Raw genomic sequence first — 17,708 nt, 5'->3', positions numbered from 1 at the left:
GTGGTGGCTCTTGATGCACTGACTCCAACCTCAGTCCACTCCTTGTGAAAGTCCCAAACACTTTGGAATGGCCTTTTCCTGACAATCCACTCCAGGCTGCGGTCATCCCTGCTGCTTGTGCACCTTTTTCTTCCACACATTTCCCTTCCACATAACTTTCTATTAATGTGCTTTGATACAGCACTTTGGCAACATCCAACTTCTTTTGCAATTACCTTTTGAGGCTTTCCCTCAAAAGGGAAATGATGGTTTTCTGCACAACTGTCAGGTCAACAATCTTTCCCACCATTGTGATTCCTATTGAACCAGAGTGAGAGACCATTTAAAGGCTCAGGAACCCTTTGCAGGTGTTATGGCTTAATTAGCTGATTAAAGTGGGACACTTTGAGCCTAGAATATTGCACCTTTTCACAATATTTTCTGAGATTGTGGATTTGGGGTTTTCATAAGCTGTAAGCCATAATCATCACAATTATGACAACTCACAGCTTGAACTATCTTGCTTTGCATGTAATGAGTCTATCCCATATATTAGTTTCACCTTTTAAGTTGCATTACTGAAATAAATGAACTTTTGCACGATATTCTAATTTTTTGAGTTTCACCTGTATCCCATCTGGATTCAGTTGTCAAACATGTGCCTAGCCTTATCCTGTTTTAGGTAACAAGCAGAAAGTGCTAAGTCAGGTACTCTAAAGCTCTATATGACTAAAATCCCCAGCAATTCTGCATAAATACCATTCAATAAAAGAAAACTAGAATCTTAAGATCGTACAATTCGAGCACCGTAGGACTGAATAGAGTCCTCTGCTGATGGTCCAGGAGGTAGGATTGGACCACCATAATTCCCAACTCACCGAGATACATCAGTAATATCCATGAGGAATAACTGCAGAAAGTTATAGCACACCCTATCTCTCCCTTAATAAAAGTCATTGCTCAAAGGAGATACTAATACAAAAATCTAAGAAGCACTATAGAAATATTACTTAGAAAATCACAATGGCTTTCCCTAAGTATCTCCAGAGTTACTAGAAATATAGTGGAAGAAAAGGGAAACTGAAAGCATAATTAATACCCATGGAAGCCAGAATGATTATCCATTTAATGTTTTTCTTTTGCTCAGAACAGACATTGGCATTATGACTATTATGGTATTAGTGGCTCTAAGAAGGTACCTCAGGGAAAATGTAGGCATTTTAAAAGTTAATTTTAACCAATTGCAATTTATATAGCTGCTGCTAAAAGTGCTTTTGCCCCCAAGAAAAAGCTGCATTTATATCTGCTTGCCTCCACCCTTAAGAATAGAATGTTGCAGAGGTGTGGGTGGCTGGGTGGGTATTTTACTCCCACAAAACAAAGATTGAAAGGCCACCAAGCCTGCAAATAGCAGAACTTTTCCACCATTCTCATAAAAGACCAGCAGTCTAATCATAGGACAGTGTCATTCAGATTGTTAGAGTGACTTAACTATTTGTATTCCAGAAATGTAAACCTTTGGCTTCAAATCATGACATTCTTCACTGTTGGCCATTTTATATGAGGGTGCTAGTTGTTTTACCTCAGTTATATTAGGGGCGTGCAGTTTCTGTACCACTTGATCTCTTTCATCCTACACCCTACTTCAGTTGTTCCCAAACTTGGCAACTTTAAGACTTGTGGACTTCAACTCCCAGAATTCTCCAGCCAGCAGACCTCTGCTGGCTGGAGAATTCTGGGAGTTGAAGTCCACAAGTCTTAAAGTTGCCAAGATTGGGAACCACTGCCCTACTTTAACTGATATCACAATTTTTAATGAGTTGTATTATTTGGGGGGGGGTGCTGATGGGTATGCCCTGTCCTCCCCACCTGCCAATCTTAGAGCTGCATTTTGCAAAAGCTGAAGTTCATTAAGTTATTTGAAAGCGACTTCTTGCCCATTGAGGTAGACATAGTGTTGTTTTCACTGCATAAGAACTAACACAAAGCAACAAAGTCAAGGGAAGGGTTGGGTTCTAATAGAATGCAATGTGTTTTCAAAATGGTTATGTAACTGAAAAGGTATATATTTAAATATATTTTAAAAGTGCTCTTGCTTTGGAGGAAGTTCAGCATAGTTTATCAATATTTGCCTTCAGAACTCAGCTTGAATTTCAAGATTAAGCACAGAAACATATGTAGCAATAGCAGTTAGACTTATATACTGCTTCATAGAGCTTTCAGCCCTCTCTAAGCGGTTTACAGAGTCAGCATATTGCCCCCAACAACAATCCGGGTCCTCATTTTATCCACCTCGGGAGGAATGGAAGGCTGAGTCAACCCTGAGCCGGTGAGATTTGAACAGCCGAACTGCAGAACTGCAATAAGCTGAAGTAGCCTGCAGTGCTGCATTTAACCACTGCGCCACCTGGGCTCTTGATTTTAGTGATTTTAAGGAGGAGGATGAGGAGAATGTCACCTGTCCGTTAGCTGGATATACCCTTCTAGGACTGAAAAGCTGAAGAGCTGGCAATATTTTCTGGTCACAATAGAGGCCACACCATATATTGTGACCTAGGCTTCCCAAGAGCATGAAGCAAACTCCTTGTCACGACAAAAACCCTGTTTATTAATTTACTGTGAATTCTTCTCATTCACATCCAACAAAGTCTTTCAAGGGAGGATTTAAAGCCACAGACCTTATCTGGCTTGGAGAGCTGCCAGTCCCAGGGAGTCACAAACTAATTAAGTAAACTAATTGTCTCCTGCAAACTCCACTCCCCTTTTGCTCTGCTTTTATTTCCTCTGGGAGGGGTCATCGTCCATCTGTGGCCCCCTGTTCTTTAGTTCTTCCCTTCTCCTGACAGCTCTGCTTATGCGCACATCAGGAACAGGCTCCAGCTGTTCATCTGCCTCACTGATGTCTGACTGTGAAAGCAGCTGTTAACTGGCATACGGTCCCAGTCTCCTCTCTGCCTTCAACACAGAGTTCTCATTAGAGCCTTCCCCAGATTCCAGGACTGGCCCATGTTCCTCCCCACCCTCACTATTCGAACCTGCTGCAGATCTGCTGGCGAGCCACACCACCATAGTTTTTTTTGGGGGGGGGAATAGCCTGGTGGACAAATGATGCCACAAAAGGCATCAAAAAAGCCAGGATTTTCTAAGTTGCTTTGTGTGTGAGAGAGAGAGGGCGGGGAGAGGGAGAGGGAGAGAGAGAGTTCCTAGTGTTATCCTAGTAATAATAGTGTTAAACCTATTATTGGCTTACCTTCCTTTTATTCTGGCAACATGAAGTCCCTTGATGAAGTTAAAAGGGTTACAGGGACTTTTCAAAAAGTTCTTTGGAGACTGCCTGTGGCCGAGCCCTATCACAAACGTTTCTAAGCCAGTTGGCAGGGTTTCTAGACACAGTGTGAGACCAAATAGGGTTTTTTTCCCCCTCAACTCCTGATGAGCAACCATTCTTTCAAAAAAGTTTCTCCTTCTGCTAATAGGCATGTGTTGTTTCATAAGCACTTCAGCTTCTGTTCTGGGGGGGGGGAGTGGAAACCCTGCGATCTCACTTGAGAAGCAGCCTTTTCAGCATGAAACAATTGTCAAAGAAATTTTGCTCAGCTTGTGATACATTTCTCTGAAGTGCATATATAAGAATTCAAACAACCAATCCGATCATGTGCTGAGCCTCTGGTGCACTATTCTTCAGTGCCTGCTTAATGTATGTAGGAGCTAGTATTTAGTCCCATTCAGGAGAATACACCACTCTCTGCAGAATTAGAAATTCCTCCATTTATACAATGCCCTTTCAATTTGCTGCCTAAGGATTTGGGGGGGGGGGGGGCAGAATGACCTCCATTCAAGTTCTGACTGCATTTTCATTTACAAAAGATGGAGGAGCCTCTAGTGGGTTTAATGAACCTTTGGCTCATCAAGAGTAGTTGGCGGCTTCAGCAGGGGAACAAAGCACAATTGTTCCTCAATTCATATCCCCAGCAATAGGGTTGCTTCATCCAAAAAAAAAAAAAAAAAAGCAAGCAAGCAAAACATTCAGCTAACGTGCCAAGAAATGCTCTCTGCTTGGCTTGATTGCTGACTTTGTTTGCTAAACCAGGTCTTAGCAATCTGCTATATGAATTAAGGATGAATGGATGGATGGCAAATACCAAACACATTTAGATCCTTATTTGATGCATACAGTATACAGCCACATTCCGATACAGATTTTCATTTCCAGAAAATGAGGGCAGTTCATCACTTTGATGTTTGCCACTTGCAAGTGCAAATGAACTATTGCAGAAGAAAACATCATGGCTAAAACAGCATGGAGCATGGCATATGATTCCAGGCACTATACTTGGAGCAGCCCAAATTATCAAATGCTAATGAATGTGGAATCAAATGAAGGGCCTGTTTATTTTCTATAAAGTGTATACAACAGAGCATTCATAACATCTGTCGACCTCTTAGTGTTGGTTATATCATTAAATATCTGATGTGGAAATAGTGGACTTTGGTCATTTCATGGAATGATCGAATTGTATGCCCATTCCTACTGCATTTATAAACTAATGTCAACATTTCCAATCACATGAGAATAGACCTCCAGTGAAACTACCAGTGAATAAATGCTCTATTGGGCTGTGCATAGAAATGAGATAAGAAATAATAAGTTGACATATCAACTAGACAGTTGACCTGAATTAGTATTCAAGTGTCCATGAGTGCTAATAAGGATTTTGAAACTCCTGGTTATGCATCTGCAACATGATCATCATTCAGGTGATTTCCTGACCTGGCCTCTCTCAAAGGATTGGCAACATTATTTCATAGTGCAGATTTTGCAGATCTGATCCAGAGGACTTTAAACTATTTTGCAAAAGAAGCGAACCTAAAAAATAGTGGAATGGAATTGAAATAGATAAACAGCTGTTGGAGGCAGTCAGTAATAATGCAGGAGGGAATAGATGAAGTTATGTGACCCCAAAACTCCAATGATTCTACACAAATGCAGAGACTATGGGGAACAAACAGAAAGAACAACAGAAGTCTTAATACAGAAAGAAACATCTTGTTTAGTAAGCATTACTGAAACTGCTGGAATGAAATTGATGAGTAGAATGCAATGACTGAAAGGAATAATTTATTAAACCAGACAAAAGAGGTGTCAGAGCTGCCTTTTATGTGCAAGAAGTACATATATGTAGTAGGATCTAATATTTTTAACATGACTGTCCAGGTGAGGATATTTGATTTTAAAAAAAACAGTCAGAAGATGTTATAACGGATTCCCACACAGGTGACTGAGTTGGATCCAAGATCCCTTTCAATCCTTATTATTTTAAAATTCTATAGATAAGCATTATTTTGGGGGTAGGGTTAATAATTTATTCATCAGTTTATGAACGTCAACCCTGGCTTATATGGATTCCTCAGCATCTCCCATTAAAGAAGCACTACTAACAATTTCAGTGGATAATTTCTGAGTTCCACACAATTCCTTGCCAGTTGGATGCTCTCTTTAGAAAGAAATTGAAGCTACCATCTATAGATCGCTATTTACTACTGTGTGTCAAAATTTCAAAGATTCAGAAACTGAAATATCTTCTCAAAGTGAGATAATTTATCACGGTACTTCTACATACAGCCCTAAATTGACACTATAGATCAGTGTTAGACTAGTAAGTTATTGGGGGGGAGACTCTTCAGAGCAACCAGTGGAAAACTACTTCCATAGTACAGCCAAGAAAATGACAAGAATAGTGTATCTCTGATAAATCACTGGGAGTCCAGTGATTTATAAGATTTCACCTATCTAAATAGCTTGCCGTGACATAACAATACCATTATAAAAAGAGCTGAGCATCTTTGCAACCCAGCAACAAAAAACTGAAATAGGAAACCCTGCCTATTTCAAAGTGTGTTTCTCCCAAGAAATGGACCAAACCCTAAGTACTAATCTATTTTAAGTGCAAATAATTTGCCCCTTTATGGCCCAAGATTCTAAAGCAGAGTAGCCTAGAAATACTAATTTTAAAAAGAATAAACAGAAGAAAATGCTGTTCTTATCTCTATTGTGTTATTTTCAAAGGAATTTGCGTCTGTCCAGAGAGAGAACATAACTGTCTTGTGGTCAGAACAGGTAGAAAGAAATTGGATAATTTTAAAAACTGATTCAGAATTGGAGAGTTATCAGTCACAGATGCACCAATAATTTCTTCCCAATAATCAGCATTTCCAGATCATCCAGTTGTGCATTCACATTTATCTGCTTTAAGCAGTTCTGTTGAAGGCTATGAGAGTCAAACATTGACCTGGGGAAAATTCCTTCAAGAACTAAATTGTTCTTTGTTGAACAATCTAGGAGGTGTATCTCATTAATAGGCTGTGATGAAGAAAACAGTTCTGATCCTTGGTGAGCCATATTAATCAAACCTGATAGGGCGGAAACATAGTTAAATCTTTGTATCCTAAATTCTTCACAACACCTGTGTAATTGGGCCTCCTCATGAAAATAATTTTGGATCAGGTCAGAAGGAAACAGCCTGCAACCAGATGCATCCAGTGCAATAATAAGGCCTAGGTGGGAATGTTTCCTTTAACCAGAAACAGGAAAGCTGGAGTCCATTGCACTGCTCAGGCAAAGCACAAAGACAGAACTTTGAATTCAGTATAAATAGGGCTTGCAATGGTGTGCTTGACAGTCACTGGAAAATTCTCTTCTCTAAGTTTTTCAGTAAATTTACTTATGAGAGATCTGTATATCTTTCTGTATATATCTGTGGACATTCTCAGTCATCCAGGTCATGGTTGTTTCAAAGGTGCTTTTTCAAGAGGCAACTGGACTTTGTTTTTCCTTTAAGACATTTTGCTTCTCATCATCTTTCTGTATACCTTTTAGTAGTAGCAGCAGCAGTAGAGGAAAATGAGAGGGAAGTCTAGTATCAATTAGAAAATCTTGAGGCTTCTCTTTTTTTCCTGTAGTCCTTTCTTTCTCAACAAATCCTTTGCATATGGGGATCTAGTTTCATTAGTTTAATAGGAAACTTCTTGGTAAAAGCTTTTCCCATATACAAAACTGCACAATTGCTCACTGCTGTACCTATTGTGCTTTAGGATTAGCACATATTGTTACTGTTAGGTAAGCTCCCCGTTGGGAGAGCGAGTACATTCAGAGAAGCGTTGTGAGAGTGTTGTTGGAGAACACACAAACCAGCATACAGAGACACTATAATTTAAGTAGGCTTTTACTTTCGTAAAAACAGTCAAACAGTCCAAAAACATCAAACAGTCCAAGTCATACACGGATAAGACTGTCAGTCATTAATGTCTTTCAATTAAGGGATAATACGAATAACATAGTCCATAATCACACATACAGTCCGGTACTCAAAGTTTGCTAGCAGTTGCAAAACTTACAATAGATCACGGCACTTTCTAGCAGCTAGCTTCCAAAACACTTAGATCAGATCAGCCCAGCATCTAACAAAACAGAGAGCAAACAGTCATTCTGGCTCCCTCTTATGGCCAATTGAGGAAAACAGCAACCAATCGCATTTTACAGTATGATTTAAAGAAACAGGTATAGCATTGTGTTCTGACCCCCCTCCTTCTCCGTTCAGAAACGAAAGCCAAAAGCCATGTAACGAAAAAGGTTTCTTTTAATCAGTCCAAGCTCTTGTTGGCTGCAAGCCCAAATAAACAAAGATAATAGCTCTGGCAAAAGTCCTATAACTCACAAAACACTGCAAAACAGGATTCTATATATCAGGCCACTTATCCAAGTTAGCTTCTCTCGCTATATGAACACGCATGAGGAACGATCACGAGAACGTTGACTTCTGCCAACAGGGCATGGCACCAGCAGTCTCTTTTATCAGCAGGAGGGAATCTTGATCAGCATCAGCTGTTCGTAATCACCTCCTGTAGTTATGCTGGTCAGCCCTTCCCCTGCATGCATCCAGATACAACTCCCAAATGCTTTCATGAACATTCCCTTTGATCCAATGCTCTGCTGCCACCTGGTGGCCAACCAGTCTCTCCTTGCCCTGCTCAGAGTGGACACCCTGTCCAGGGTCCTCCAAGGCCAACTCATAAGACCCCTCGCTGTCAGATCCGGCGGCAGCTCTAACGGCTCCTGCTGGGCCGCAACACTATCCCCCACCACAGGGCCCTTCCCCCAGGTCCGACGCTCGGGATGCGGTCAGGAGGGGTTGATGACGGCCTCCACGGGAATGGTCCAAGACACCGGTGGCTGAACTTTTTAGCTAACCAGTGGAACGAATGATGCCATGGGGACCACCACACACGATCTCCTACAGCCACCTTCAATACCGCACGCCGAGACCCATCTGCCGCCCTTCGGTGATCCTTCCTCACTCAGCCCAGATAGCAGCACCCCACCTGGTGGACCACCGGAATCCCAGAGATGAAGTCCTGTGTGTGGGGACCGGGGTCGGCAAAAGGCAGTGAAGCTTCTTTTACGGTAATATTGAATTGCAAACTAGGGCATACAAAACCTTTGCTAGACCAATTCTCGAATACAGCTCATCTGTTTGGAATCCGCACTGTATATCCGATAGTAACACAATTAATTAATCCAGAGGTATTTCATGAGAAGAGTATTCCACTCTCTGCTCACAACAGAATACCTTATGCCACCACACACGATCTCCTACAGCCACCTCCAATACCGCACGCCAAGACCCATCTGCCGCCCTTCGGTGATCCTTCCTCACTCAGCCCAGATAGCAGCACCCCACCTGGTGGACCACCGGAATCCCAGAGATGAAGTCCTGTGTGTGGGGACTGGGGTCGGCAAGGGCTGCAATAATCTTGGAGAAGCTCCCCTCACAGACCTGGCCCTTTGACACTGGACACACGACCCTACACACTTCCGCACATCATTTCATAAGCGGGGCCACCAAAACGTATGGGAGACCAGGTGCAATGTCCAGAAAAACCCACAATGTCTCGCTGCAGGAGTGTCATGAAACTGAGAGAGCACCCGTCTACGGATGGGCCCTGCAGGAACATAGAGCTGGTCCAGATACTTCAAAAGATCCCCCTCAAAAGTTCACAGGGAAGCCGGCCCTACTTCCGCCTTTTGTTGCTCTACCCATTCGTCACCCCGCTGCGCATCCCGTATCAGAGACCATATGCTCACGGGATGATAAACTGCAGTGCAGGATGCGACGGGTAGAACAGTCCGGGTTGGAAGCGAGTTCATAGGGGCACTTCCTCCATGGCTGAGGGGGGTTAACAGGTTAACAGCTGAGAAATTTGACCAGCCAATACAACAATCTGCTGAGCCAGCTGGGCATTGTCATCACGGAGTTGCTCCATTGTAAACAGAATGGAGTTTTGTCAGGGCAGAAGTCAATCTGTTCTGACCCCCCTCCTTATCCATTCAGGAACGACAGCCAAAAGCCATGTAACGAAAAAGGTTTATTTTCATCAGTCCAAGCTCTTGTTGGCTGCAAGCCCAAATAAACAAAGATAATGGCTCTGGCAAAAGTCCTATAACTCACAAAACACTGCAAAATAGGATTCTATATATCAGGCCACTTATCCAAGTTAGCTTCTCTCGATATATGAACGTGCATGAGGAACGATCATGAGAACATTGACTTCTGCCAACAGGGCGTGGCAGTCAGCCCTTCTCCTGCATGCATCCTGAAAGAACTCCCAAATGCTTTCATGAACATTCCCTTTGATCCAATGCTCTGCCACCACCTGGTGGCCAACCAGTCTCTCCTCGCCCTGCTCGGAGTCGACACCCTGTCCAGGGGCCTCCACCTCCTCCAAGGCCGATTCATAAGACCCCTCACTGTCGGAGTCCGGCAGCAGCTCCAACGGCTCCTGCCAGGCGACAACAGCATTGTTACATGATTTATATATTGCCAACCCAACCGTTAGATTATATTCCTAACATTCCTACATTTGGCAAGAAGATCCCAAGCAACCTGTCAAGGTCCTTGGAGTACTCATATCAAAGGATCTAAGTGCCAGAGCTCACTATAAGAGCATTGCCAAAAAGGCATTAAGAGTTGTAAACCTAATCTTGTGAAGCTTCTTCTCCGGTAATATTGAATTGCAAACTAGGGCATACAAAACCTTTTGCTAGACCAATTCTCCAATACAACTCATCTGTTTGGAATCTGCACTGTATATCCGATATTAACACAATTGAGCAAATCCAGAGGTATTTCATGAGAAGAGTATTCCACTCTCTTCTCACAACAGAATACCTTATGCCACCAGGCTTGAAATTTTGGGCTTGGACAACCTAGAACTATACCGCCTATAGTCTGACTTAAGAATGGTACACAAAATTATCTGCTACCATGTCCTACCTATCAATGACTACTTCAGCTTCAACCACAATAATACACAAGCACACAATACTGTAGATACAAACTCAAGGTAAAACGGTTCAAACTCGATTGCAGAAAATACGACTTCAGCAACAGAGTGGTCAATGCCTGGAATGCACTACCTGACTCTGTTGTCACATTCTCAAACTCCCTTAACTTTAACCTTAAACTGTCTACTGTTGACCTCACCCTATTCCTATTTGTCTTATTCTATTTTTAGTTGGACTAAAGGATGAAATTGTTGGTATGTAATAGCTCTCCAGCTATTTCTTTTTAATGTTTTTTAAAATTATCTTTAATAAATTGAAACTCTTTTAGTTCAGAAAGAACAGAGAACACTACATTTAGAAATCAATTACAAATTTAAAGTTGTGGTAAAACAAAGCAAAACATGAATATCGTATTTTGTAATACTCTTACACCTATCATATATATTCATGATAAATAAAAATTAAAAGCTTTCAGGCATAGTTTGAAAATGTGACTATCAATAGAGCATCTCCAGGAAGCTGTTCAATTATGTGCATGACATCTTCACTACCTTCATATTGGAGTGCAAATGATCCTATTCAGGGGTGGGTTGCTGCCGGTTTACTGCTGGTTCAGTGCATGCACAGTTGCCCATAAATAGGTCTGTGCATGTGCAGAACATTAAAACATGGGCAGGAAAACATGCCACACCGACCGGGGAACCAGTTCGGAAGCATAGCAGGCCTGGGTTGCTGCCATTTCCAGCGACCCAGGCAGGCAAACTACAACCGCTTCACCTGAACCAGTCCGAACCAGTAGGAACCCACCTCTGATCCACTTGTGTGGGGCACTCATAAAAATATTATAATAATATATAAAAAGTAGGTCTGTTTTAGGGGAAAATAATACAGGTCTCATCCTATGATTTCATAATTTCATAAGCTCCAACATTTAGTAAACGTATAATGTAACCCAAGGAGAAAATGTTTCACCTTTTCAGGATATATAAAATCTAAGATTAGGAACTATCAGGGAAAAAAATTGTTCAACTTTATCATCAGAATTTATGAATGGAAAAGAAAAAACTATTTATTAGCCAAAGTTAATAGGAAAATGGAAATACCTAGGCAATGAATTCCTACATAAAAATGCTCAAACAACTTCTCATTTATTTATTACTGATCTGGTATAAATGGAAATGAAGGTGAGAATTCTTATTAGTTGGAGAATTGTTTTATTTTATCATTTTATTTTATTTTTTTATTTTGTGCAGCTGCTTCTATCCTAGGAATAAGCAACAATGTGTAAACTGTCTCTTTCCCATTTGTTACACCAGGTTAGATTCTGAACTGGAAAGGATCCAAATAAATCAATGTAATCCAAAATTATCTGGAGCAGAACTGAAATATCATCAACTACTGCGACATCTTGCCAAAAATATTAAATTGACATTTAATGTTAATTATACCACTGTGCTGGATACAGGCTTGTTTTCCTTAAAGTGCCTTTAAAGCCGTATGAGCAAACCACCTTTCTTTCAAGCATGCATTATCCCAAACCCCAATGGGTAATCTTGGTCTAGCAATTTTTAACAATCAAGAAGGATGAAGATCCAAAAAAACTTCCACATGATATACTAAATAAAGATAAAGGTTCTCCTGGCACATATGTGCTAGTTGTTCCCGACTATAGGGGGCCGTGCTCATCTCCATTTCAAAGCTGAAGAGCTAGCGTTGTCCGAAGACATCTCCTAGTCACGTGGCCAGCATGACTAAATGCCAAAGGCGCACGGAATGCTGTTACCTTCCCACCAAAGGTGATTCCTATTTTTTTTACTTGCATTCTTACATGCTTTCAAATTGCTAGGTTGGTAGAAGCTGGGACAAGTACCCTAACTAGACACCAATTAATTTGAAATCCTGCGGGCTGAGTTAGAAGTAAAGCTAAGTGAACTCATATTACTTCCAAATTCACATGTACAGACTCAGGCTGTAGGTTCTACTGTCTTCATCCTCAGATGTCAAAAAAGAAGTTACATTGTCCTCCCACATTAGCTAAATTAATGTCTATTTTCTAAAGCACAATGCAGGCAGAGCCTCAGGTGGCTGGTTCAATAGAGCTTGATTATCTACTCCCATTGGAATGATGTACAACTCAAAATGACAGGCATACAGATGGCCCAACGTATGCGCATCCAGTTTGGCTCACTGCACTCAAATTGTTAATTTGTAGAAGCTTGGGAAGCGTCTCCAGAGACAGGTCCTATTGTCCTCAGGAGGCTTGGGAAGTAGATGTGGGATGAAAAGGGAGGCTAATGTAAAAGATGTAAGCCTTGCCTCTTTGAATTCTTATTAATCCAGAATGATATTTCCCATTGATATACAAAACAGCTTTCTGTCTTTTTTTTCCTAATACAGATATAGATTTTAAATCAGGAATCAGTGTTGCAAAAAACCCAGTGTTTTCTTCTTAATGAATAAAATAGAAATGGAGAGGTTGAGGCTGCTGTTTCTACTCTGATCAGGATTGCTGCTATTAGAATACCCAGATCTATCAAAACCTGGAACTAAATGACACAAGATAACCAGTAAATTGATTGCAGCTTAAAGAAGCTGTAAATAAACCTTAAAGTGGGAGGAGGTCACACCTTTAGTGACATCTATGACCAGGATTATTTACATTCTTATAGAAATGTGTGTGTGTGTGTGTGTGTGTGTGTGTGTGTGTGTGTGTGTACTATGTGCTTTTATCCTCCAAAAGAAAGCATGAGAATAGGAGAAACATCCCCTCCCTCCCTTCTGTACATCGCTCTCAATTTCTTCCCAGGTCCTACTTTCTTCCTCCAAGCAAAGAACGCATTATTACCACAGTAGACAAGAGAAAAACTGGAGTGACCAGACGGTATGGTTAAAAAAAATGTAAAATGATTATTGTGATGGAGAGCCCAAAGCTTCACCTGGTTTATTGGTTTGTTTTTGACACAGCTCTGATAGTATTGACATTGGTCTCCGGATATACTTCAAGGTGCAAGTTATTACTTATAAAGCCCTACATGGTATTGGACCTTGAGAGACCGCCTCCTGCCAATTACCTCCCATAGACCCATTAGATCCCACAGATTAGGCCTCCTCCGAATTCCATCTGCCGGCCAATGCCGGCTGTCGACCACCCAGAGGAGGGCCTTCTCTGTGGCTGCTCCAGCCCTTTGGAACGAGCTCCCCATGGAGATTCGGACCCTCGCCACCCTTCAGGCCTTCCGGACAGCCGTTAAGGCCTGGCTGTCCCAGCAAGCCTGGGGTTGAGTTCCCCCCCTACTCGAATTTGCTGTGCTTGCTGTGTTTTTTAAATTGTTGTATCACTGTCCTGTTTGTCTTACTTTCTGTATTTGTTTTCCCCTTCCACTGGTTTTTGTTCAGCCGCCCTGAGTCCCTTCGGGGAATAGCAAATACATGGCCACCATTCTGACTTTTTTGACTGTATACTCTTTGAAGATTCTGCAGGAATCACCTAAAGAAAGGCTGGAGATGTCAGCCCAGCAATATAAAGAAAGGAAAACAGCCAAGCTCTTGAGCAGAAGCTCAGCAATCTATAGCTGAATTCATACATGGCAGTAAGTCATAAGGTGGCTTGTTTGAGCTGGACTTAATCTAAGATACATACTCAGGGACAATGGCTAATCATGATTCAGCATATTATGTAGATTTCCAAAGAAAGCACAGCTTAGTATATTTCAACTTAATCTATGTCTAGGTCAGTGGTTCCCAACCTTTTTTTGGCCATGTCCCACCTAAGCATCTCTAAAATCCTGTTGCTCCCCGCCCCCATGTGACATATAATTCTTACTTTACTCAAAAAGTGAACTTACTCATACAGAGGAAGCCTAAAGGGCCATTTACTTGGTTTAAACAAGATTCAAATTGCCCCCCATTAAAAATCAAATTGCCCCCCTGTGGGGCAGAACTCCCACCATAGCATTTTAGGAAATGGACAAGATCTTAAGACAAGTGCAAGGAAGCTTCTGAGATGTGATGGTAAAAGAATCCAGTCCCATTGAAAATGAGTACTTTCCAAGCACATGGATTTTGTTGCCTTGTTGTTATGTTGGAAGGATCAATGGGGAAGTGTGACTTCAACTTTCTGAATCAGCCTTCCTTGACATGAGAACTCTTCAAATGTACTGATTCTATTTTCAGTCTAGTGGCGGATTCCGGGAGCTGAAATCCACAAAGCATAAAATAATCAAGATGAGAAGGTACTCCATTCCATCTTATACACACACAAATAATATGGAAAATCTCTTGTAAACTACATATATGCCTTAAATTATCACCCTCTTGTTCACAGATTTGGGGGGTCTCTAATATTACTGATACAATAAGGACATTTAATGCAGAAGTCCTGATGAAATTCTGGAGAACATGTGTAATACTATAAAAGACTAAGGACAGCCACTGAAAAATAAACCTAATTTAAATGGATATATTCCCAGGGAAGTAGCATAAGGATTGGGTTGCAAACTTTGCTATAAAGGAAGACTTCAAGAAAACATAAGATGTGTTTTCTGAATGAGGAAATGGTTTGCACTCAGAATTCCAAATGTCTTGTTGATGATCAACAGCATTCCTCCCAGGGTGTGCTATTGATTCAGCTGAGTGGCACTGGGAGAAGTTTTTAGTTGTTATGGTAATACTGTCAAGGTAATAATCTGAATTTGAAGAAACACTGTCACCTACTGGCTGCGTAGAGTAGGTGAGCAGAGAAAGGTTGTCTATGAATTATCTACTGGTGTAACTTAGTTTAGTTATTTGGTTTAGCTCATGGTTTATATAGGAATAGCTCCTCATATTTTTAAAGATTCACAAATCTACAAATAATTTTGTATTGTGACTAACGACATACAGACTTGCTGGCAAGTTTTTAAGAAATAAACCACATAAACACGACTCAAAAACAGCCCAAAGCACATATCCTAATAGAGAAGTTCCTTGAAGACAGACTCCAGTCTAAAAGCTCAGAAGAGGAAATCTCTGATCCCAGTGATCGCAAATTCGATCTTGCATCATTATCCTGAGACGCATATATTTGCCTTCATTCCTAAGGAAAATTGTTTAAAATGTCCAGACCTCATCAGGCCAGATGTTACCAAAACAATAGGAAAAGGTAAGAGAGAAAAATAATGTACTAGTGAATTCTTCAGGACTAAAACATTAGGAGAGAATGAAGAAAGATGCATTGATTTAAATGGATCGGTCTTTGCTATATGCTTGTGATCTTCTAAAGCTCTTGAAACGTAATTCGTAATTCCTGAATAGTACATCCAGTTTTGGTTCCATGATATAAAAAAGATGTTGAGATACTAGAAAGAGTGCAGAGAAGAGCAACAAACATGATTAGAAGACTGGAGGCTAAAACACACAAAGAATGGCTGCTGGAATTGAGTAGGACTAGGGCAGTGATAAAATTCAATTTTTTTACTGCCGGTTCTGTGGGCGAGGCTTGGTGGATGTGGCAGGGGAAAGATATTGCAAAATCTCCATTCCCATCCCACTCCTCTAGGGCCAGCCAGAGGTGGTATTTGTCAATTCTTAGAACTACTTAAAATTTCCGCTAGCGGTTCTCCCGAACCTGTCAGAACCTGCTGAATTTCACCTCTGGGGTAGGGGGGTGACATGATAGCAGTGTTCCAATATCCAAGAAGTTGCCACAAAGAAGAAGGAGTCAACCTATTCTCCAAAACACTTGAAGGCAAGACAAGAAGCAATGTGTGGAAACTAATCAAGGAAAGGAGCAACTAAGAAGAAATCCTCTGACAATTAAAACAATCAGTGGAACGACTTGCCTCCAGAAGTTGCGGATGCTCCAACATTGGAAGTTTTTAAGAGGAGATTAGACAATCATTTGTTTGAAATGGTGAAGGGTTTGCTGCCTGAACAGAAGGTTGGACTTGAAGACCTCCAAGTTCCCTTCCAACTCTGTTATTCCTATCTATTTAGCAAGATATAAACTCAGTTACAGGTTTCCCTCCCATTTTAAATTTTCAGAAATTTGTAAACACTCTATGGCTGAAAGCCATCTAATCAACTGCTTGAAGGGCTAAACCAAGGAAAAATATTGATTAAAACGGTTAATCCTTTCTTGCTTTACCACACTTATGATGAATAGTTTTCAGCAGATTGGATTTTGCCTTGAACTTTTGGGGAAAGCCCAACTGAAGCTTAAAAGTCCACTGAATAAATCAATGGAGAAGAGTGCAGAATTTTCCCTACTCCAAAGAAAAAGAACCATTTATTTTAGATAAACAGATGGAGCTTCTGAAAGGCTAATTGAACTCAAATAGCTGCACACTGAATTGTTACTCCCAACTTTGAAGGCTAGATAGTCACAAGGCATGCTATATAATACATTGATCACAATAAGGCAACCAGTATAGTTTGCAAGACCAGCCAGAACTTCTCCAGATTTGGCCCTTTTTATAACTATTTGTTATAAATAGTTGATCTGGATTTCTGTTTATCTGGTTAAAACTCAATATTCTCAGGAAAATCTCAACATGTCCATTCTAGGCCCCCTCTATGATCTCCCAACTGCAGAAACTGATCATCTTAGTTCATATTTCAGGTTCACTCCACAAGAACTCTGGTAAGAAAATGGTTTTTAAAAAGTCCTCTAGTAAAACACAATGCCCATACACCTAATCTTTATTTTTTAAAAATTTTATTGATTTTTAATTAACTAAAAAAAAAAAGAGCAAAACACAAAGATAAATTGAATAAATAATTATGAATATTCATTAAGGACATTATCCAAGAGAAGAAACAAAAAAAGAATACATAAAAAGTGCTTTTGCAAAATAGTGAACAAAACACAACGAAGAAAAAATATAGTACATCATTATAACAGTAAACGATTTCAATTCTGTGTATACTTATCTAATGTATGTAACTATTATTCAAGTACCTATATGTTTCTAATAAATTTATATAACTTTTTATTGAACTGAATACTTATTTGACCAAGTGTGATTTTACACCAGTGGTGGGTTGCTACCAGTTCGCAACCCATGCGTAGTCACTAAAATCCAAAATGGCCCAGCAGCAGCGAGGGAAGCAGTTCAGGGGCAGTGCAGGCCTGGGTCACTGCCGCTTCTGCGATCCAGGCCTGAATTCCACTACCGCTTCGGCCAATAGGAGCAACCCACCTCTGTTAGACACCCAAGGAACTTGTCAATGAGTCCCACATTTCATTATACTTATCCATACAAGACTGCATCTATCCACTTAAAAATGATGACTGCAATCAGAACCATTGAATAAATGAGGTCATACATTTATCTAGTACAATGCTGCAATATTAGTCTTTTGGCCATAATACAGGCACAGGGAATCTATTTATGTTGTCTAGTTGTCA

Source organism: Thamnophis sirtalis, unplaced genomic scaffold (genome assembly GCF_051295495.1).
Source record: "Thamnophis sirtalis isolate CommonGarterSnake01/CBP01778 unplaced genomic scaffold, rThaSir2_p1.2 scaffold_7, whole genome shotgun sequence".
Classification (NCBI taxonomy): domain Eukaryota; kingdom Metazoa; phylum Chordata; class Lepidosauria; order Squamata; family Natricidae; genus Thamnophis; species Thamnophis sirtalis.
The sequence above is the reverse complement of the archived record's forward strand: the minus strand, read 5'-3'. Positions refer to the sequence as shown.